The sequence below is a fragment of the Tachyglossus aculeatus genome, chromosome 2 (assembly GCF_015852505.1).
Source record: "Tachyglossus aculeatus isolate mTacAcu1 chromosome 2, mTacAcu1.pri, whole genome shotgun sequence".
In the NCBI taxonomy this organism is placed as follows: Eukaryota; Metazoa; Chordata; class Mammalia; order Monotremata; family Tachyglossidae; genus Tachyglossus; species Tachyglossus aculeatus.
This window is the reverse complement of record NC_052067.1, coordinates 98,520,351-98,544,945: the sequence shown is the minus strand read 5'-3', so window position 1 is coordinate 98,544,945 and position 24,595 is coordinate 98,520,351. Positions and strand designations below refer to the sequence as shown.

Below are 24,595 nucleotides of genomic sequence, written 5' to 3'. Positions count from 1 at the left end.
GAGAGAGATCAGGGCTGGAGTTGTAGAATCATCTGCACAGAGGTGGTAGTTAAACCGTGGGAGTGAATTAGTTCATTCATTCATTCATTCAGGGAAGGAGAGAGAGCAGGGGCAGAGATGTAGATTTAGGTGTCATTAGTTTAGAGATTCATTCATTCATTCATTCAGTTGTATTTATTGAGCGCTTGCTGTGTGCAGAGCACTGTACTAAGCACTTGGGAAGTACAAGTCAGCAACATGCAGAGACGGTCCCTACCCAACAACGGGCTCACAGTCTAGAAGGGGGAGACAGACAACAAAACAAAACATGTAGACAGGAGTCAAAATCATCAGAACAAATAGAATTAAAGCTATATGCACATCATTAACAAAATAAATAGTAAATATGTACAAGTTAAATAAATAGGGTAATAAAGCTGTACAAATATATATATATATATATATATACAGGTGCTGTGGGGAGGGGAAGGAGGAGAGGAAAAAGGGATCTCAGTCTGGGAAGGCCTCCTGGAGGAGGTGAGGTCTCAGTAGGGCTTTGAAGAGAGCTAGCTTGGCCGATGTGTGGAGGGAGGACATTCCAGGCCAGGGGAAGGAGGTTAGCGGTGGAGGAGTGGAGGGTGTGGGCTGGGCTGTAGAAGGAAAGAAGAGAAGCTGAGAAGCTTCTCTGCTGTAAAGAAGCAGCAGGTAGAGAAGCCGAGAAGCTGTAGAGAAGCAGCATGCTCAGTGGAAAGAGCACGGGCTTTGGAGTCAGAGGCCATGGGTTCGAATCCCGGCTCTGCCAATTGTCAGCTGTGTGACTTTGGGCAAGTCACTTAACTTCTCTGTGCCTCAGTTACCTCATCTGTAAAATGGGGATTAAGACTGTGAGTCCCACGTGGAACAACCTGATCACCTTGTAACCTCCCCAGCGCTTAGAGCAGTGCTTTGCACATAGTAAGCACTTAATAAATGCCATTACTATTATTATTAAGGAAAGAAGGGAGGTGAGGTAGGAGGGGGCAAGGTGATGGAGAGCCTTGAAGCCGAGGGTGAGGAGTTTCTGCCTGATGCGTAGGTTGATTGGTAGCCTCTGGAGATTTTTGAGGAGGGGAGTAACATGCCCCGAGCATTTCTGCACAAATATGACCCAGGTGGTTGGGAAGCAGAGTAGGAGCCCACAAAGGAGTCTGAGAATGAACAGCCAGAGAGTTGAGAGGAGAACCAGGAAAAGACAGTCAGTGAAGTCAAGCACGTAGTAAGTGCTTAACAAATACTACTGAAAAAAAAAATTGACTAGCCTAAGGGCACCAGCAGTCAAGGCAGCAGAGTGAAGTATAGACTGAAGTGGGGAGAGGCAGGAGGATGGGAGATCAGAGAGGAGACTGATGCAGTAATCCAGTCAGGATAGGATGAGAGATTGATCCAGCAGGGTAGCGGTTTGGATGGAGAGGAAAGGGCAGATCTTGGTGATGTTGCGGAGGTGAGACCGGCAGGTTTTGGTGACGGATTCGATGTGTGGGGTGAATGAGAGAGCGGAGTCGAGGATGACACCAAGGTTGCAGGCTTGTGAGATGGGAAGGATGGTAGTGCCGTCTACAGTGACGGGAAAGTCAGGGAGAGGGAAGAGTTTGGGAGGGAAGATAAAGAGTTCAGTCTTGTACATACTGAGTTTCAGATGGCAGGCAGACATCCAAATGGAGATGTCCTGAAGGCAGGAGGAGACATGAGTTTGGAGGGAGGGAGAGAGAAAGAGCAGGGGCTCTTCAAGAGAATGGGTGTAGATAGCAAATTGAAGGGAACCCGGAACTAAACCTTGCTGGATTCCTAAAGTTAGGATGTGGGAGGCAGAGGAGGAGCCCGCGAAAGAGACAGAGAAGGAGCAGTTGGAGAGATAGGAGGAGAACCAGGAGAGGACAGTATCAGTGAAGCCAAGGTTGGATATCGTTACCAGGAGAAGGGGGTGGTCCGCAGTGTTGAAGGCAGCTGAGAGGTCGAGGAGGATTAGGACCTGGTCCCTGTCCCTCTGGGTGCTTATAATCTACAGTTTTGTACTGGACACTTACTGTTAACAATGACGATGGTAATTAGAGAGAAAGGTGAGTGAAGTGTGTAGGGAAGGGGAGAGGTTAGGTGGGGAGGGAGGGAGAGGTAGATTATTTTGTAGAACCTGTTCTATGGCACCGGCTCAAACTTCCTGTGTTGGGGTTGGGCTCTACATTTAAGTTGAGAGGCAGCATGACCTAGAGGAAAGAGCACCAGCCTAAGAGACAGAGGACATGGGTTCTAATCCCGACTCTGCTAATTGCTTGCTGTGTGACCTTGGACAAGTCACTTTCCTCAACTGAACAATAGGGACTCTATACCTGTTCTCCCTCTGGCTTAGACTGTGAATCCCATGTGAGACAGGGACTGAGTTCAATCGTATCTATCCCAGTGCTTAGAACAGGGCTTGGTACGTAGTAAGCACTTAACAAATATACAATAAAAATATTAAACAATAATAACACTAATAATAATAATGATAAACTGGGCACAAAGGGCCACTAGCAACTAGTGCCCCAGAGTGGCATTTGGAAACTCACAAAACTTCACAGACCAATGAATTTTTTGAGGTTTCTCCCCACTTCGTGCTGACACAGTGTAGAAATACAACTTTCACCAGAAACCCAGCACCCTAAAATCAACCACCACTGAGGACTCTAAATTCAGATTCCAGTTGGTTCTTATACTTATATTGCTTCCCCTAACACTGCTGGCTAATTATAACCGCTCTACATGGAGGCTTTCATCTGATTTAGGGGGTTTTAAAAATAACTCCATTCTGAGTGCCTGTAAATTGAGTAGTGTGAATTATTGTTTCTGAACGAACAAGACGGGGGGTTAAAAAATGATTTTGCCGTGTTTGAACTTCAGCCTTCCCCTATGGGTCCTCTCCCAGCTGGATTTTGGAGTCATCTGGGGAGAATGGGAAGATTCTCTCCTAGGACCTAGAAACTGTCGGCCTGCTTACCGTGTCTGGATTCCTGATTTGTGATTGTTTTAAAATGAGGATGAAGGCAGAGTGAGCTTATGATCTTATAGGCGGAAGGAATGTTGGATGGTTCACCTCTAACCATGACAAACAGCATATGGTTTCTCCAAGGGTCCTGTCCGATCTGCTTATATTGCATCTGTCATTCATTCGTTCATTCAATCGTATTTATTGAGCGCTTATGGTGTGCGGAGCACTATATTAAGTGCTTGGAAAGTACAGAGAAGCAGCGTGGCTTAGTGGAAAGAGCCTGGGCTTGGGAGTCAGAGGTCATGGGTTCTAATCTCAGCTCCACCACTTAGCTGTGTGACTTTGGGCAAGTCACTTAACTTCTCTGGGCCTCAGTTACCTCATCTGGAAAATGGGGATTAAGACTGTGAGCCCCATGTGGAACAATCTGATTACATTGTGTCTAGCCCAGCACTTTGAACAGTGCTTGGCACATAGTAAGTGCTTAACAAATACCATCATTATAATTATTATTATTACAATTCGGCAACAGATAGAGACAATCCCTACCCAACAATGGGCTGACAGTCTAGAAGGGGGGAGACAGACAACAAAACAAAATAAGCAAAGAGGTAGTGCTTAGTACAGTGTTTGGCATAGTGAAAGGGCCTAACAAATATTATTGTTGTTGTTATAATAGTAATTATGGTATTTGTTAAGTGCTTACTAGGTGCCGGACACTGTACTAAGCACTGGGGTGGATGCAAGCAAATTGGTTTGGAAACATTCCCTGTCCTATGTGGGGTTCACAGTCTCAATCCCCATTTTACAGATGAGGAGACTGAGGCCCAGAGAAGTGAAACGACTTGCCCTAGGTCACGCAGCAGACAAGTGGCAGAGCCAAGTTTAGAACCCATGATCTTTTGACTTCCAGGCCGTGGAAATCCACTATCCACTATGCCATGCTGCTTCCCACGCTGCTTTTGTTGGAAACATAACCCTTGGCTGAGCGACTTATGGGGTTGAACCAAGCCTGATGGCCTTATGTCTATACTGGATCATTGAAGGGAAGTGTTAGGGATGGACAGAGGAGAGTTGGGGTGTAAGATGGCCCGTCCCCCATCCTGAGAATGAGGGTTCAGGAGGATCAGTTAAGTGCCTTGCCCAAGGAGACTCATCAACCATCTGATCATACATGCATTTTCCATTGATTTGTTATTGATCGCTCTATTTTCCTGTTTCTGTTATTTATCACTCTTCTCTCACTCTTAATCAATTAACCAGTGCTTACTATGTGCAGAGCACTGTATTAAGTGATAATGATGATAGTATTCGCTAAGTGCTTACTACAGTTCAAGCACAGGGCTAAATTCTGGGGGTAAACACGAGATAATCAGATCAGATAGTGTCCCAGTCCCCCTCAAGGCTCACAGTCTAAAAGGCAGGGAGAAGGGCTATTGTGTCTCCATTTTACAGACAGGGAACTGAGGCCCAATGTCCAACCTGATAGGCTTGTATCCACCCCAGCGCTTAGTACATAGTAAGTGCTTAACATATGCCATTATTATTATTATTATTATTATTATTATTATTATTATTATTACTCACTGAGAGAGTGAACATAAAGTGACAATAGAAGGGGACTCAGAATTGAGACTGTGAGCCCCATGTGGGACAGGGACTGTGTCCAACCTGATAGGCTTGTATCCACCCCAGCGCTTAGTACATAGTAAGTTCTTAACAAATACCATTATTATTATTATAACTCCATGAGTGAATGAACATAAAGTGATAATAGAAGGGGACGCAGAACCCAGCCTGGAGAGACACTCACAGTTAGGGAGTGAGTGGAGGAAGAAGACAGCAAACACACTCAAGAAGGAGCATCCGGGGCATCAGTCAATCAATTGCATTTATTGAGCACTTACTGTGTGTGGAGCACTATACTAAGCGCTTGGGAGGGTACAATATAACAGAGTTGGTAGACAAACTCCCTGCTTACAGTGGGATTTAGTATTAGAATCAGGATTCATTGAAGGTTCCTCTCCTCCTCCCCATCCCCCCAACCTACCTCCTTCCCCTACCCACAGCACCTGTATATATGTTTGTACAGATTTATTGCTCTATTTTACTTGTACATATTTACTATTCTATTTATTTTATTAATGCTGTGTATATAGCTATAATTCTATTTATTCTGATGGTATTGACACCTGTCTACTTGTTTTGTTTTGTTGTTTGTCTCCCCTTCTAGACTGTGAGCCCATTGTTGGGTAGGGACCATCTCTATATGTTGCTGACTTGTACTTCCCAAATGCTTATTACAGTGTTCTGCACACAGTAAGCGCTCAATAAGTATGATTGAATGAAAGAATGAAAGGTTGTTTTTTTTTTTTCTAATGGTAATTGTTATGTGCTTACTATGTGCCAAACACTGTACAAAGCACTGGGGTAGGTGCAAGATAATCAGAATGGATACCGTTAGACAGGAAGGTCAGGTAGCTTTTCCAGGAGGAAGGAATTGCTCACGGCATTAAAGGGGTCAAGGTGGATTGGGACAGAGAGTTCATTATAGCAAACAAGATATCATTGTGACTTGGAAATTGAATTGCCAGTGGAGTTAAAAGGGTTGAAATCAGATTGTAGTTGGCTGAGAAGAGAGTTGGAGGAGAGGAAATGAATTGATTAATGGCATTTATTGAGCACTCACTGTGTGCAGAGCACACTAAGCTAAGCACAATACAAAAAAGTTGATTAAACTCTTCTCCCACTCTCTTGTGCATTGCCCTGACTTGCTGCTTTTTCTCTCCCCCTTCCCTGCCCCACAGCACTTATGCATATATCTGTCATTTTATTTATTTGTGTTGATGTCTATTTGTATTGCTGTCTGTCTCCCACCCTCTAGACTGTAAGTTCACTGTGGTCAGGGACTGTCACTGTTTATCGCTGTATTGTACTTTCCCAAGCACTTAGTACAGTGCTCAGCACAAAGTAAGCACTTTTTAAATACAATTGAATGAATGAATAAACACAAACCTTGCCCACAAGGAGATTACAGTCCGTAGGGACAGACAAAGGGATAAAGGTAAGGCAGCAGATGTATATAACCAGTGGAAAGAGTTTGGACAGGAATTGGAGCAGGGATATGAAGAAATGAGGATATGAGGAAGGATCCAGAGAAGGCTTTTTAAGTATAGGAGAAACTTAAAAGCATTTGAAGGTGGAGGGATGGAACCAATAGAGAGTAAGTGATTGAAACTGATGGTTCAGGAGGGAAGAATGGAAGCAAGTATTTTTAGAAGGTGGGAAGGGATAAGGTCGGAGGCAAAGGAAGAAGATTGGAAAAGGAGGCAGGAGATCTCCTGAGAGATGACTGGGAAGGAAACTGGTGGATGTACGGGTAGGAGGGAGTTGAGAAGGTGAGGGAGAAAGTTTGGGTTTGCTCACACATGATGGTTTCAATTTTAACAGTAGCACTTAGAACAGTGCTTGGCACATAATAAGCCCTTAACAAACACCACTATTATTATGTAGCATGGTTTAGTGGAAAGAACATGATCCTGGAAGTCAGTGAGCCTGGGTTCTAATCCCAACTCTGCTACATGCCTGCTGTGTGACCTTGGACAAGTTGCTTCACTGCTCTGTCCCTCAGTTACCTCATTTGTAAAATGGGGATCAAGACTGTGAGCCCCACAGGGGACATGGATTGTGTCCAACACGATTAAGTTGTATCTACCCCAGTACTATATACAGTGCCTGGAACATAATAAGTGCTTATCAAGTAATCATTAAAAAAACACACCAAAAAACAGTAGAGTAATCAGTGAGGTTACCAGAGACAAGAGAGCAGGGAGGTGGAAATGTGGGTTTCAGGAATGGAAATAATTGATGAGTGCAACGAGCATAGGAGTATTATTAGGATAATAATTATTATTATTGATAGTATTATTTCCGAGCAGAAAAAGGGGCAGAGTCGGTGCAAGCAAAGGTGAATGTGAAATGGGCAGGAATTGGTCTAGTGTCTGGATTTCCACCAATGACACTCTTCAGCACGAGCCCAGGAACAGATGAAGTGAAATAATAATAACTGTGGTAGTTAAGTGCTTACCCCTTCTAGACTGTGACCCTTCTAGACTGTGAGCCCATTGTGGACAGGGATTGTCTCTACTTGTTGCTGAATTGTACTTTCCAAGCGCTTAGTACAGTGCTCTGCACACATTAAGCACTAAATAATTATGATTGAATGAATGAATGAGTTCAATCGTATTTACTGAGCGCATACTGTGTGCAGAGCACTGTATTAAGTGCTTGGGAAGTACAAGTCGGCAACATGCAGAGACAATCCCTGCCCAACAATGGGCTCACAGTCTAGAAAGAATATACCGAGCATTGTATCAAGCACTGGGGTGGATACAACTAAATCGGGTTGGACGCAGTCCCTGTCCCACCTGGACTCACAGTCATCAATTGTATTTATTGAGCGCTTACTGTGTGCAGAGCACTGTACTAAGCGCTTGGGCAGTACAAGTTGGCAACATATAGAGACAGTCCCTACCCAACAGTGGGCTCACAGTCTGAAAGGGGGAGACAGAGAACAAAACCAAACATACTAACAAAATAAAATAAATAGAATAGCTATGTACAAGTAAAATAAAATAAATAAATATGTACAAGCATATATACATATATACAGGTGCTGTGGGGAAGGGAAGGAGGTAAGATGGGGGATGGAGAGGGGGACGAGGGGGAGAGGAAGGAAGGGGCTCAGTCTGGGAAGGCCTGCTGGAGGAGGTGAGCTCTCAGTAGGGCCTTGAAGGGAGGAAGAGAGCTAGCTTGGTGGATGGGCAGAGGGAGGGCATTCCAGGCCCGGGGGATGACGTGGGCCCGGGGTCGACGGCCAGACAGGCGAGAACGAGGTACTCACAGTCTCAATCCCCATTTTACAAATGAGGTAACTGAGGCCCAGAGAAGTGAAGTGATTTGCCCAAGGTCACACAACAAACAAGTGGCGGAGCCAGGATTAGAACCCATAACTTACTGGCTCCCAGTACCTTTCTCTTTCCACTACGCCATACTGCTTCTTAGAGATCTGCCAGCAGACAAGTGGCAGGATTAGAACTCAGGTCCTCTGACTCCAATCCCATATTGAGGTGTGGATTTATGTATCAAGAGAGCAGAGATTTGGAAAAGCCCAGGTAGAGCAAGGTGGCCTTGGGGAGGAATATGCCTTCTGATCGGTGGTCTGAGCAGGGTCAGCTCTAACTGGCTGCCTCTGCCCAGAGGGAGAGGAATGGAGCCTGCTTCTGCAGCACTTATTCACTCATTCATTTGTTCGTATTTATTGAGCGCTTATTGTGTGCAGAGCACTGTACTAAGCACTTGGGAGAGTACATAATAACAATAAACAGATACATTCCCTGCCCATGACGAGCTTACGGTCTAGAGGAAGAGACAGACATTAATAGAAATAAATAAATGACGGATATAGCCATAAGTGCTGTGGGGCTGGAACGGGGGATGAACAAAGAGAGCAAGTCAGGGTGATACAGAAGGGAGAAGAGAAAAGGAGGGCTTAATCAGGGAAAGCTTCTTGGAGGAGATGGGCCTTCAGTAAGACTTTGAAGGGAGAGTAATTGTCTGTCGGATTGAGGAGGAAGGGTGTTCCAGGCCAAAGACAGGATGTGAGGGAGATGCCCTGGCTTCACCCCTCTGTCCAGCAGGACTCTCTCCTGGTTTTGCCCCTCTGCCCAGCAGAAGAGGAAAAGGCAGGTAGGCGGAATGAGCAAGGCGGGTGGCAGCACCCACAGTTTTCTCCCACAGACGATCCTCTGTGGCCTCACCCCCAGAGAGCACCCCTGCTAATAATAATAATGCTATGTGTAAAGTGCTTACTATGTGCCAAGCACTGTTCTAAGCACTAGGGAAGATATAAGGTTACAGGTTGCCCCAGGTGGGTCTCACAGTCTTAATCCCCATTTTACACATGAGATAGGCACAGAGAAGTTAAGTGACTTGCCCAAAGTCACGCAACAGACAAGTGGCGGAGCTGGGATTAGAACCCATGACCTCTGACTCCCAAGCCCATGCTCTTTCCACTGAGCAACACTGCTTCTCACCTCATGGACTTTCCTGGGGCCTGCCCTCCAGGTGGGGCTCATAAGAGAGATTTGAGACTTTGGATGATTGCTCCAAATTTAAGTTGAGCAGGACCCTGCTGCAGTTGTTGTCTTCTGCAGTATTAATCCATCAGTGGTATTTATTGAGCACTTACCGCGTGTGGAGCATTGTACTAAGTGGTTGGGAGAGCACAATGCAACAGAATTAGCAGACATGTTCCTTGCCCACAATGAGCAGTATAATAATAATGATGACGATGATGATGATTACAATAACTGTGGTATTTGTTAAACACTTACTACGTGTCAAGCACTGTTCTAAGCACTGGGGAAAACAGGTATTGAATCTCCATTTCACAGAGGCACAGAGAAGTTAAGTGGCTTGCCCAAGATCATACAACAGGTTTCTGCACCCCTCTGACTTGCTCTCTCTGCTCTTCCCCCCTTTCGCAGCCCCAAGCACTTATGTATATATCTGTCATTTTATTTATTTTTATTGATGTCTTTCTCTTCCCCCTGACCCTACCCCTCTTCCCCCAAGACTGTGAGCTCGTTGTGGGCAGGGATTGTCACTGTTTATTGTTGTATTGTACTTTCCCAAGTGCTTAGTACAGTGCTCTGCACACAGTAAGCGCTTAATAAATACGATTGAATGAATGAATGAATGCTTTGGTATTAGAACTCAGGTTATCCGACTCCTGGGTCTGTGATGTTTCCACTACGCCACACGACTCCTCTGAATGGATTTTGTTTTTTGATTTTCTTTCGAGGGGCTCAGAGCCCTTCAAAGCCAATAGACTCTCTCCAGATCTGCAGGAATAACATGGGAAAACGCAAAACAGCAGACAATACAAATCAATAAGCCAAGGACTGGAGACCCCTAAGGCCTTCAGGAGAGAGGGTAAGAAAGCCAGGAGGCAGTCCTGAGTTTTGCAGTCTCGGAGAGATCTGCTGTTGAGAACAGTGGGGGGTCTCAGAGTGAGAGGGTCAGAGGGAAGTCAGGTAAAAATCAGCACCTGATAATCCACCACTCACAAGGCAGCACAACTTAGTGAAGAAAGCATTGACTTAGAAATCAGAGGGCCCAGGTTCTAATCCTGACTCCACCACATGTCTGTTGGGTGACCTCAGACAAGCTACTTAACTTCTCATCTGCCAAATGGGGATTCAGTACCTCTTCCCCTTCCCACTTAAACGGTGACTCTCATGCCTATCATGTAGCACACTTAGCATGGTGTTTGGCACGAAGTTAGAGCTTAACAAATCCCACAATTCTTATTATGAGTATCCAAGTAAATGAATGATGGTAATAATAATAATGGTTAGCTTGCCTTCTCTTTACCTCAATTTCCTCATCTATGAAATGGGGTTAAAATACCCATTTTCCCTCCCTTTTAGACTGTGAGCCCCAGGTGAGGCTGGGACTGTGTCTGATATGTGGTCTTATCTTGTCTTATTCATTTATTCATTCAATCGTATTTATTGAGCGCTTACTGTGTGCAGAGCACTGTACTAAGCGCTTGGGAAGTATAAGTTGGAAACATCTATATGTTGCCAACATATATCTATATCTATATGTTGCCAACCTGTACTTCCCAAGCGCTTAGTACAGTGCTCTGCACACAGTAAGCACTCAATAAATGTGATTGATTGATATAGAGATGGTCCCTACCTAACAACAAGCTCACAGTCTAGAAGGGGGAGACAGACAACAAAACAAAACATGTGGACAGGTGTCAAGTCATCAGAATAAATAGAAATAAAGCTAGGTGCACAAAGCGCTTAGTACAGTGCTCTGCACATAGAAAGCGCTCAATAAATACGATTGATGATGATGATCATTAACAAAATAAATAGAATAGTGAATATGTACAAGTAAAATAGAGTAATAAATCTGTACAAATCTGTCCCCCTTCTAGACTGTGAGACCGCTGTTGGGTAGGGACCGTCTCTCTATGTTGCCAACTTGTACTTCCCAAGCGCTTAGTACAGTGCTCTGCACATAGTAAGAGCTCAATAAATACGATTGAATGAATGAATTAATATATACAGGTACCCGCTCCTTCCTCTCCCCCTCCTCCCCCTCCCCATTCCCCCGCCTTACCTCCTTCCCCTCCCACAGCACCTATATATATGTATATATGTTTGTACATATTTATTACTCTATTTTACTTGTACATATTTATTCTATTTATTTTAGTTTGTTAATATGTTTTGTTTTGTTGTCTGTCTCCCCCTTCTAGACTGTGAACCTGCTGTTGGGTAGGGACCGTCTCCATATATTGACAACTTATACTTCGCAAGCACTTAGTACAGTGCTCTGCACACAGTAAGCGCTCAATAAATACGATTGAATGAATGAATGAATATATACAGGTGCTGTGGGGAGGGGAAGGAGGTAGGGCACTGGGGGGATGGGGAGGAGGAGAGGAAAAAGGGGCTCAGTCTGGGAAGGCCTCCTGGTGGAGGTGAGCTCTCAGTAGGGCTTTGAAGGAAGAGAGCTAACTTGGTGGATGTGTGGACCTAGAGTCGTCTCCAACCCATAGCGACGCCATGGACGTATCTCTTCCAGAACGCCCCACCTCCATCTACAATCCGTCTGGTAGTGTATCCACAGAGTTTTCTTGGCAAAAATACGGAAGTGGTTTACCATTACCTCCTTCCGCGCCGTACCTCGACCCTCCCATGCCGCTGCTGCCCAGCACAGATGATTTTGTAGCCGATTGCCTTCCACTTGCTAGCCACTGGCCAAGCTAGGAATGGAATGGACAGGCCTCTACTTGACTCTTCCTCCCATAGTCGGGACTGCTAGAGGACTGGAAACTCTTCAGACACAACCCTGAGAGGGGCTTGATATACTGTAGATATACTGTATCTACCCCAGCGCTTGGAACAGTTTGATGTGTAGTGCTTAACAAATGCCATGAATGAATTAATTGTGGTATTTTTTAAGTGCTTACTATGTGCCGAGCACTGTCCTAAGTGCTGAGATATCCAGGTTGGACAGTTATCCAGATATCCTAAGTACAAGATATCCAGGTTGGACACACTCTTTGTTCCGGAGAAGCAGCATAGCCTAGTGGAAAGAGCCCAGGCCTGGGAGTTAGAGGGTAGGGGTTCTTAACATCTGCCATGTTCCTGCTGTGTGACCTTGGGCAAGTCACTTAACTTCTCTGAGCCTCAGCTCCTTCATCTATAAAATGGAGATTAAATACCCATTCTCCCTCCTACTTAGACTGTGAGTGCCCCGTGTGAGACCTGATTATCTTGACCTCAGCGCTTGATCTCTGGCAAGTCATTTCACCTCTCTATGCTTCAGTTACCTCAGCTGTAAAAGGAAGATTAAGACTGTGAGCCCCATGTGGGACCTGGACTATGCCCAATCTGATTTACCTGTGTCCACCCCAGCGCTCAGTACAGTACCTGGCACGTAGTAATTGTTTAACAAATACCTCAATGATTATTATTCTTTATTAAAGTGCTTGGCACACAGTAAGCATTTATTACATTTATTTATTTGTTATTATTTACAATTATTATTAATGAGCATTATTATAATGAGATATACATGTTAGGCTAATTTGAACAAGGCCAAGCAGCTCAGAAACCCCATTACGCAGGGAACCCCATTACATTAGCACTGGAACTCCAGCAGGAAGCGGTACTGAAAGAAGCACGCTTAGTACAGGGCCTGGCACATAGGAAGTACTTAACAAACCACAAAAAAAGCAATTTGGAAAGCTTCATTATAGCCAAATTCCCTATCAACTAGTTCCACTCAACACATATGTAGGTAATGATGCTTAACATTAGGGCAGAAACAGGCACTCTGCGTCCCCTCCTGCCTTCCAGAAAAATTGTGTTTGTTTTTGCAGTTCCTGTGGGCTGTGAGCTAAAAGTGGGTCTGTCACGCAGATGGTTTAATATTCATAATGTTTTTATTGGATCCACTGCTTAGGGTACCGGCAAGGAGTTTTCTCTTCTGTATTGTTTCAGAGAGGGCTGCAGGGGGAGGCAATGGAGTTCAGAAAAAGTGCAGAAAAGCCTATCGAGACCTCTATTCTACATCAGTAGATCTTTACAAAAGCATTTGGTGTCACCAGCAAATCTGGGCTCTGGCAACCTGCTACCATGAGGTATTCACCAGGTCATACATCGATCGTATTTACTGAGCGCTTACTGAGTGTAGAGAACGTATAAGCACTTGGGAGAGTACGAAGGTCCGTGAGAAATCTTCCCCCTAGCTCAAGTATGAAGGACCAAGAACTCAGGAGGCCTTCTTTAATGGGATTGGGAATCCTGAAGACTGTAGGAGACTTCTTCTTCATCATCATCATCATCAGTGGTATTTAAACATTTAGTACAGTGCTCTGCCCCCTGTCAGGATCATACCTGGAGAGTTTCCAGTACTCTACCAGTCTCGGCTACGGGAGGGAGCGTCAAGCAGAGGCCTGTCCCTTCCATTCCTGGCTTAGGCAGTGGCTAGAGAGTGGAAGGCAATCTGCTACCAGTCAAAACTTCCCTGTGCTGGGCAGCAGTCGCATGGGAGAGAGTAGAGGGTGGAGACTCAAGTTGACTGCGTGGAAGGAGGCAATATTAAATCACTTCTGCCAATTTACTTGTATTGATGTCTGTCTCCCGCCCCACCCTAGACTGTGAGCCCATTGTGGCCAGGGATTATCTCTCTTTATTGTTGTATTGTACTTTCCAAGCACTTAGTACAGTGCTCTGCACACAGTAAGTGCTCAATAAATACGATTGAATGAATGAATGAATGAATAGTCTGGGTTCTCACTCTCGCTCACTGACTCTTCTCTCTTGCTCCCGAGAGGAGGCAGATCAACTGCTTTGAGCGATGAAATGGAAATGTATGCCTGGGAGCTGGAGTCCTCCAAGTTGGCAACCCCTCGAGCACTGGACTGGCTGACTTGGGTCCTCGGTCCACTGGTCCCACTGACCCTACCCTCAGCCCCTCAGCATTTAGGTACATGTCCAGCTGTAATTTACTTTAATGTCTGTATTCCCTTCTAGGACTGTAAGCTCCTTGTGGCCAGGAATAGTCTCTATCTACTTTTTTATGGTATTTGTTAAGTACTTACCAAGTGTCAGGCACTGTACTAAGCACTGGGCAGATATAAACTTATCAGGTTGGACACAGTACACATCCCACCTGGGGATCACATTCTTAATCCCCATTTTAAAGAAGAGCTGAGGCCCAGAAAAGTTAAGTGACTTGTCCAAGGTCACACAGCAGGCAAGTGGCAAAGCGAGTCAGGTCCTTTCCACTCCCAGGCCTGTGCTTTCTCCACTAGGCCACGTTGTTTCTCATGGCCTACTTCCTTCTCTATTGTTTTGTACTCTCCCATCCTTTTACCATAGTACTTTGTACATGGTAAGTACTCAGTAAATACCACTGACTGATGATTGATCCTGGCAGTGCTAAGTGGAGTATGCCTTTTTATGAACATATCATCAGCAGCAGCAGAGGCATTCCCTGGGTTCCTGCTCTGGGCAAAGTGCTGAATCAGTTGCCTTCTGAGAACAGAGCACTGTACTGGGCAACTTGTTAGCAAGTCAGTCATATTTATTGAGCACTTGGTGCATAGCTCATGGAAGAATACAATATAACAGCAGTCACATTCCCTGCCCACAGTGAGTTTACAGTCTAGAGGAACTACTAGTACTGGTATCCTTTAAGTACTTACTATGAGCCAAGGCTTAAATTAAGCTCTGGATAGATTGGATTGAACACCTACCGTGTGTGGACTACCTTATTAATTGTTTGGGTGAGTACTCTATAACAGAGTTGGTAGGCATACTCCCTGACCACAGTGATCTTACAATCTAGAATTCTGTCTTCTATGGGGCTCCTGGCCTAAATACCTTTGCTTCCAGAGTGTCAGGAACCAAGGCTTCCTCTACAAACCGTTTTATGTTCAGCATTATGTTGTGGCTTCCTTTTCCTTGGCATTCGGTGGAACCCAAAACACAGCATCTTCTTGGTTGTCTAAAGGGGTTCAGATTAGGGAAGGAAAACTATTTCCCTGATTGGACTGGCCAGCCAGTGTAGAGGAGAGAGAGGGAGAGAGAGAGAGAGAGCAGGTTAAGTAGATGTTGGAGACAGTCCTGGACCTAGTGGGTCAGGGGCTGACCAAGGGCGGTATTTCTCAAGGCCTTGGCCTCTTTGGTCAAGTCTCATTTGACCGAATCTGGCCGAATTTGGGCCTCTGAGAATGTGGAGCTATTGGCATGGACGGCTGCCAGGACTGGAGAAGTTTCCATCACCATGTGTGGCAGACATATTTCCCTAGCTCTCACAAAGTGATCAATCAATCAATCAATGATATTTAATGAATGCTTATTGGTGTATGTGTGCAGGGCATTGTTCTACATGCTTCATTCATTCAATAGAATTTATTGAGTGCTTACAGTGTGCGGAGCACTGTACTAAGCGCTTGGAAAGTACAATTCGGCAACAAATGCACAATGCAATAGAGTCGGTAGATGCAACATTGTTCATTCATTCATTCATTCCATCGTATTTATTGAGCGCTTACTGTGAGCAGAGCACTGTACTAAGTTCTTGGGAGAGGACAAGTCGGCAACCTATAGAGACGGTCCCTACCCAACAACGGGCTCACAGTCTTGAAGGGGGAGACAGACAACAAAACAAAACCAGTGGACAGGTGTCAAAACCGTCAGAATAAATAGAATTATAGCTATTTATTGTAGTGTTCATTCATTCATTCATTTAATCGTATTTACTGAGCGCTTGCAGAGCACTGTACTAAGTGCTTGGGAATTACAAGCTGGCAACATATAGAGACGGTCACTACCCAACAATGAGCTCACAGTCTAGAACGGGGGCTCCTCTAGAAGGGGGGCTCACAGAGTACAGTATGATGGAGTTGGTAGACACCTGCACACTGACAAGGGGTTGAAGGAAGAGAAAGCTGTAACCATGGAAAAGACACTTCACTTTTCTGTGCCTCAGTTACCTCAGCTGTAATACTGGGATTAAACTATGAGTCCCATGTGGGACAGGGACTGTGTCCAAGCCAATTATCTCGTGTCTATCCTAGCACTTAGTGCCTGGCACATAGTAAGTGCTTAACAAATATTAATTATTATTAGAGCTTTCTTTCCATATGTACTCTCCCAAGTGCTTAGTGCAGTGCTTTGCACACAGTAAAAGCTCAATAAATATGATTGAATGAATGAATGTATGTATGTGGAACTGGGGTCAGAGGTCTCGGAGACTCCCCCAGTCCCCTGGAGCCATTCCTGGAAGGTGGGTGACTGGCGGGCCCTACTCCCCGCCGCTCGGTCTGCCTGCCGGAGACAAATGTTTCAGCCCAGCTCATTCGGGACTGGTTATTCTTAGCGAACGGCGGCAGTGGAAATGCATTTAACTTCTCATCTTACACTGACACTTTGAAAGGCTGTTTTCTCACGCTGTGAAAATTAAACTTCTGCCAGGATTCAGTTGGTTCAGATAGGACTGTGTTCAGTCTGAATCGTGCTGTGAGCCCAGGTTCCTCCCACACCCACGTAGGCACGTGTATATGCAATGTCCTCCTCCTCTTCCACCTCCTTTTTGTTCTCCTCCTCCTCCTCCTCATTTTCTTCCTTCCTACTTCTCCTCCCTCTCTTCCTCCTCCTTATCCTCCCCTTTCCCCTCCTCATCATCCTCTCTCCTCTTCTAATAATTAATAATTATGGTATTAAGCGCTTACTATGTGCCAGGCACTGTACTAAGCGCTGGGGTAGATACAAGCAAATTGGCTTGAACACAGTCCCTGTCCCACGTCAGGTCTTCTCATTCATTCATTCATTCGGTTGTACTTCTGAGCACTTACCTTGTGCAGAGCACTGTACTAAGTGCTTGGGAGAGTACAATCATGCTCCTCTTCCTCCACCTTATCCTCCTTCCTCTTTTACTCCTCCACCTCTCCCGATCCTTTTTTTCTTCCTTGTCCTCATCCTCCTCCTTTGATTTCTCCTCTTCTTACTTCTCTCCCTCCTTCTTTTTCCCCACCTCCTCTTTACTTTCCTTTTCCTTCTCCTTGTCATTCTATTCCTCCTCCTCCTTTTCACCATCATCTGTACTGAGCACCTACTGAATGCAGAACACTGTTCTGGGCAGCGTCGCTTAGTGGAAAGAGCACGGGCCTGGGTGTCAGAAAGACCTGGGTTCTGATCCCAGCTCTGCCACTTGTCCGCTGTGTGACTTTGGGCAAATCACTTAACTTCTCTGGGCCTCAGTTACCTCATCCATAAAATGGGGATTGAGAGTGTGAGCCCCTTGTGGGACAGGGACTTTGTCCAATCTGATTACGTTGTGTCTATCCCATCACTTAGAACATGCTTGGTGCATAGTAAGTGCTTAACAAGTACCCTAATCATCCTCCTCATCATCATTATCATCTTCTGAGTGCAGAGGACTATGCTGAGTGCATAATATGTGAGCAGAACCATTCTAACCACTTGGGAACATACACTATGAGTAGAATTCATGGTCTCTGCCCTTGAGGAGCTTTCAATTTAGTGAGGGGGGGCAAACAGACTCATTAGCTTCTCCTGAAAGGATGGTCCTGTCTGTCCTCAACTTGGGGCTGGGGTCCCCTCCACATTCAGGGCCTAAAACTAGAGAACCGCTGCAAGATTGGGTTGGGCTGAGGAGTCCTTGGAGACTACAGTTCCCAGAAATCAAGAAGCTTGGTTTCCTAAATTTCGTATCTATCAGACATGAGCAAGGTCCCACTGCATCAATCCCATGGTTTATTCACTCCAGTACCTCTACTACTGAGATGTATACTCTTCTGGCTAGGGATGGAGCCACTTAACATCCTTAACTTCCCCTTTCCATCGCTGACTTTCCCTCTCTGACCCAACTTTGACCACCTGTCCATGGATCTGTCCAAACCTCTCTAGAACCTGCAGACGTTTCTGGTTGCACAGCATCTGCTGCTGGAGAAAGTGTTTCCATTAGCTCGTTTCGAACCTGACACCTTCTCAAATCAATGGGAGTCCTTCACCCTGGTGGGATGGGATTTGAGGAACAGCAATTCTGGATTAACTCTGCCCACCCCCTCCATGGTTCTGTGAACTCCAACTCTGCCCCTTCTCAGCCTGTGATTGTTCATGGTTTCGTGGATGTGATATATTTGAAGTCCAGTTACGCAGCTAAGTGAACAAATACGGTAATTATAATAATGATAATGGTATTTGTTGAGAGCTTCACAGAGCCAATCACACTGCACTAAGCACTGGGGTAGAACCGAGATAGTTGTGGCAGTTACAGTCCCTGTCCCACGCGGGGCTCCTCCCTGCTCTGTGGCTGGGAGAATAGATATCAAATCCGCCCATTGACAGATGTGGAAAGTGAAGCACAGAAAAATTAAATGACTTGTCCAGAATCTGCAGCAGATGGATGGAGAAGCCGGAAATAGAACCCAAGTCCTGTAGCTCCCAGACCAATGCCTTTTCCGCTAACTAGGCCGCATTGCCTCCCACACTGTTTACACTGGGAAGCAGCATGAACTAGTAGATAGAGTACAGGCCTGGAAGTTGGAAGGTCATGGGTTCTAATTCCAGCTCCAACACCTTTCTGTTGCGTGATGTTGGACAAATCATTTCACTTCTCTGTGCCTCAGTTACCTCATCAGTAAAACGGGGATTGAGACTGTAAGCCCCATGTGGGACAGGGACTGTGTCCAACCCGAACTGTTTGTATCCACCCCAGCACCTGGTACAGTTCCCACCACGTAGTAAGTGCTTAACAAATACCAGAATTATTATCGCATTGCTTACAGTGTTTGATGACGAGACAATGCGGTCCAGGAGCGGATCCATTCCCCACACTCAACTCACAGTCCAACTCACCCGGGGCCAATGCTTCTGCCTTGACAGGCTAATCAGCATGGCTTCCTGATTAGAGCATGATCCTGGGAGTCAGAAGGATCTGGGTTCTAACCCTGGCTCAACCACATGTCAGCTGTGTGACCTTGGGCAAGTCACTTAACTTCTCTGGGCCTCATTTATCCCATTAGTAAAATGGGGATTAAGAGTGTGAGCCCCATGTGGGTCAGGGACTGTGTCCAGTCTGGTTAGCTTGCATCTACCCCAGCACTTAGAACAGTGCTTGGCATATAATAAGTGCTTACCAAATACCAAAAAAAGATTATTATTGTTATTATTAGGTGGATTCCCTCATTCCTGAGTTGACCCCTGAGGTGGTGAGACCGAGCCCCATCTGAGCTGAAGGGTGAAGGAGTTGGTCTCTGCCACAGCAAGGAAAGAAAACTGTTTTTTCCTCCTTGGGCACGTGTCTCTCCAAAGCAGCATAAGGCGACCTTCAAATCCATGATAAAGCGTCAGACGCTGGCAAGCTGGGTGATTGACTCTTGGGAACATTTTTAAAGCAAATATAACACAGAACAGTTCAGAACCATGTTGCAGTGTGCAATGGTCATTAACTAATTTTCAGGAAGGAAGCAAGAGTAATATTGGGTAAACAATCAGTGCAGTCAAATGTTCTCACAGATGTCCTTAGAAGGCAAGGTTCTAGAATAAGCTCATTATGGGGAAGGGATGTGTTTCCCAACTCTGTTGTATTGTACTCTTCCGAGTGCTCTGCACATAGTAAGTGCTCAGTAAATACCACTGAATGATCGATTCCTTAGAATTGAAGCTGAAGGTCTGCTTTTTATTCAGAGATGAACTTTCAAGTATATTCTAATCAAATGCCCTGTGTCAAGAGAGTGGTGCCCAGGGGGAGAGAAGATGAGGAAGAGGTGGGCATGGGATCATACCAGCTCAGGGGAAGGGTCTGAGTTGCCCCCTCAGGAGCCAGGAGTTTCAGCCTTCTCCAGTCCTGACCCACATGGACGGGTGAGAGGAGTTGTCTCCCTGCATTGGCCACACTCCGATTCCCTCATGCTGAAGTTTCTGATAATTTTGCTTTTGCTCCCCATTTGATTTGGCTCAATCACCGCCCGTAGTCTTGCTGTCAATCTAGTGGAAAAAGCACAGCACTGAGCCTCAGGAGACCTGGGTTCAATGCCTAGTTCATTCATTCATTTATTAAATGCATTATTAAATTAAATTATTAAATTATTAAATTTATTAAACACTTACTGTGTGCAGAGCACTGGTTCATCCCACTGGGGCCAGGCCATCAATAATGAAGATTTCCGACCAAAGAATCACCTAGATCCTTCCATGGGGTGGACAGGCATTTTGAAAAATAGCTGGCTAACAGGGGCAGAGAAGACCGTTGGTGACTACCAAGGCAACTGCCTTCTAGGTCACAGCTCTAGGGCAGAACATTAGCACTGTGCTGTGGTCTCTCTGGCCAAATAAGTCCTGCATGGGGAAAAAAAAGCAAACTTTTGTGAGAACTCAGCAGTGTACTGCCCTCATATCTACTTGCTTGCTAGTTGTGCTCCAGGCACTATGGGAACATTCATTCATTCATTCAATCATTCATTTATTCATATTTATTGAGAACTTACTGTGTGCAGAGCACTGTACTAAGTGCTTGGGAAAGTACAACACAACAATAAACAGTGGCATTCCCTGCCCACAATGAGTTTACAGTCTGGGGGGTGTGGGGAGACAGACACCAATCCTGGATCTGCCATTTGTCAGCTGTGTGACTTTGGGCAAGTCACTTCACTTCTCTGGGCCTCAGTTACCTCATCTGTAAAATGGGGATTAAGATGGTGAGCTCCGCGTGGGACAATCTGATCACCTTGTAACCTCCCCAGTGCTTACAACAGTGCTTTGCGCATAGTAAGTGCTTAATAAATGCCATTATTATTATTATAAATAAAATTACAAATATGTCCATAAGTGCTGTGGGGATGGGAGGGGGGAAGAGCAAAGGGAGTGAGTCAGGGAGATGCAGAAGGGAGTGGGAGATAACCAGGAACATGAATAACAGGGATGAGAGAGTGGCGCTAAACAAACCTCTAGCTCTACAATCAATTCCTCCCTGCAGGTTCTTGGGCCTGAAGTGTCGAGGCGGGGACTCATCCATCATTCTTAATGGGGGAGTCCATCCCTCATCATCACTAATCCCCATTTTCTCCAATTCCTGCAGAGCTGGGCCTCTAGGATGCAATGGATTTGGGGAAAGGCAGCGGGGATTCTCAAGGCTAGTGATCTGTTCCTACATCTGGGCACGCATGCACACACAGACATGTCTGCACGTGCTTATGCATTGGCTTGTTCTGAGTCAGAGGTGGGCCATGGAAGTTCAGCCAGTCCTTTCCCCTGGCTTAATCAATGTTCCCAGAGGGAGAAAGGGAGAGAGAGAGAAACATAAGGCAGATATCATAGCACCACACCCTGAAGCTGAGGGGCTGATCTGTGTCCTGAGGAGGGAGGGGATGTGGTATTCCCTTTGTGGATGGAAATGGGAAGAACTGACTTCTTCCATTTCCCTGTGGTTTATCTTTGATGGCATTTATTAAGTGCTTACTATGTGCAAATCACTGTTCTAAGCGCTGGGGAGGTTACAAGGTGATCAGTTTGTCCCACGGGGGGCTCACAGTCTTCATCCCCATTTTATAGCTGAGGGAACTGAGGCACAGAGAAGTTAAGTGACTTGCCCAAAGTCACACAGCTGACAAGTGATGGAGGTAGGATTTGAACCCATGACCTCTGACCCCAAAGCCCGTGCTCTTTCCACTGAGCCATGCTGCTTCAGGGCTTTTCCCAGCTCGCTCTCTCTCTCTCTCTCTCTCTCTCTCTCTCTCTCTCTCTCTCTTCCTCTCTCTCTCTCTTCCTCTCTCGGTCTCCACCTGCCTCTGATTCCCTCTTTGCCTCTTTTTCTTCCACCCCCTCTCTCCTCTCTCTCCTCTCTGTCTCCCTCTCTGTGTATCCCTCTCCCATTCTCTCTCTGTCTTCCTCACCCTCTCTTTGACTCCCTCTCCATTTCCTTTCTCCATCTCCCTCTTTCTGTTTTCCTCAACCTCTCTCCATCCACCTCCCTCTCCCCCATTCCCACTCTCTCTCTCACTCTATCTGTCTCCCCCTCTTTCTCTCTCTCCATGTCTCCCTATGCCTCTCTCCCACTCTTTCTCTCTCACTCTGTCTCCCTCTCTCTTTCCCTCTGTATCTCCCTCTCCCTTTCTCTCTCTTTCTCTCTGACTCTCTCTCTCTCCCTCTCTTGGTCTTTCTCTCTCTCTCTGTATTCCTCTCCAACTCCCATTCTGTCTCCATCTCTCTCTGACTTCCTCTCTCCTTCTCTTTCTGTCTTCCTCTCCCTCTCCCTCTGACTCTCTCTTTCTCTGACTCTTTCTGTTTTCCTCTCCCTCTCTCCTCTGACTTCCTCTCTCTCTCTCTCTCTCTCGTTGTTGTGGTCGATGTTCCTGGGAAACGAGCAAGCAATGACATCACAGCCCCCCTTGTTCCCCAGCATCAGCATCCCCTCCGTGGACGGGAGCAGCAGATAACTTGTGTTTCAGCCTTGTACCTCAGGCTCGAGTGCTGACAGGTCTGTGGCTGCTGGGGCAGCTGAAAGAGCTACTGGCCAGATTTGGGATGTTCCAAAACACAGTGCCAAAACATAACCAACTCATGACTCTACAGGGTAATCAATCAGTCAATTGAATTTATTGAGCACTTACCATGTGCAGAGCAGTGAACTAAGCTTTGGGAGAGTACAGTATAACTTGGTAGACATTGTAAGCCCACAACAAGCTTGCAGTTTAAAGGGGGAAACTGACATTAATGTAAATAAATTAATTAATTACAGACATGTACTTAGGTCCTATGGGGCTGAGGGAGGGGTGAATAATGGGTGCAAATCTAAGTGTATATATATTTGTACAGATTCATTACTCTATTTTACTTGTACATATTTACTATTCTATTTATTTTGTTAATGATGTGCATCTAGCTGTATTTCTATTTATTCTGATGACTTGACACCTGTCCACGTGTTTAGTTTTGTTGTCTGTCTCCCCCTTCTAGACTGTGAGCCCATTGTTGGGTAGGGACCGTCTCTATATGTTACCAACTTGTACTTTCCAAGCGCTTAGTACAGTGCTCTGCACACAGTAAGTGCTCAATAAATATGATTCAATGAATGAATGAATGAAGTGCAAGGGGGATGCAGAAGGGGATGGTAGAAGAGGAAATGAGAGCTTAGTCGGGAGAAGGTCTCGGAGCAGAATTGTTTTTAATAAGGTTTTGAAGGTGGGGAGCGTGATCATCTGTTGGATACAAAAAGAGAGGGAATTCAGGACAGAGGTAGGACGTGGGCGAGGGGTTGGCAGCGAGATAGACGAGATTGAGGTACAGTGAGTGGGCTGGCATTAGAGGAGCGCAGTTGTTCAGGCTGGGTTGTATTAGGAAAGCAGGGTGGTAGGGGAGGAGCGGGCAAGGGGTTGACTGCTTTAAAGCCAATGATAAGGAGTTTCTTTTTGATGAGGGGGTGGATGGGCAACCCCTGGAGGTTCTTGAGGAATGGGGAAACATGGACTGAACAGTTCTGTAGAAAAATGATCTAGACAGCAGAGTGAAGTATGGACTTCAGTGGGGAGAGACAGGAGCCGGGGAGGGGGTGGTCAACAAGAAAACTGATGCAATTATCAAGGCAGGATAGAATAATTGCTTGGATTAACGTGGCAGCAGTTTGGATGAGGAGAAAAGGGCAGATTTTAGCGATGTCGTGAAGGTCGAACCGACAGGATTTGGTGACAGATGGAATATATGAATATGCGAATATGTGGGTAAGCTAGGGCTGGGCGTCACATGCTGGGTCACTTGAGGGAAAGTTAAGGATGGAGTGGGGACAGTTTAGGTGTTGGGTAACCCTTCCCTCAGCAGGAGGGTGACCACCACAGTGTTTCTCCAAGCGTCCGAGTGTCGCTGTCAGAGTCAGAATCCTGAGCCGGGTGGGCTGAGGGTGTCCCTCATGGCCTATGGACGGAGATTTCCAACCTGCACAGACAAACTTTCGTCTTGCCTTGCAAAGCACTCTTTAGTTTTCTTCCCAAGATAAACTCCTCACCCAGAGACAGAAAGACAGAAAGAAAGCATTCCAAATTAAAATATTCTTACTAAGGACACGCTACACTTCCATGTTCTTAAGGGTGTACAGACATGTGATGCCACAGTATTTATAGCCATCCATCTGCTTGGCAGCACCAGCAAGAACTGGCCTCGTGAGCTGTTTTCCCTTAAGTAGGCTAGTCCAGCCATGGACACCAAGATATTTCCTTCCCCACCCTACTTCTAGGGGGTTGGTTCTAGGAGTCTGAAAGAACTGGGTTCTAATCCTGACTTTTCCTCTTGTCTGCTGTGTGACCTTGGGCAAGTCGCTTCACTTCTCTGTACTTCAGTTTACCTCATCTGTAAAATGGGGATTAAGACTATGAGCCCCAAAGTGAATGGAGCTCACTTTAACAAAGAGCCGGCTTCCCTTCCTCCCTACTCCCTTACTGGGTTTTACCAGCTGAGGAACCCAGGCAGCAGCCAGGGGTAATGGAGAGTTATGGGGGCTGCA

At 45.8% G+C, this 24,595-nt stretch overlaps 1 protein-coding gene and 1 non-coding gene across 2 annotated transcripts in view; both read left to right on the top strand.

Annotated features, from left to right (window-relative positions):
- Positions 1-24,595, top strand: part of SLC35F1 (solute carrier family 35 member F1) — a 178,552-nt gene that overhangs the window by 62,587 nt on the left and 91,370 nt on the right. The window lies entirely within an intron of this gene.
- LOC119924581 lies at positions 13,450-13,587 on the top strand. The gene has a single exon (XR_005449286.1). It is a non-coding gene; the product is annotated as a small nucleolar RNA SNORA7 (small nucleolar RNA).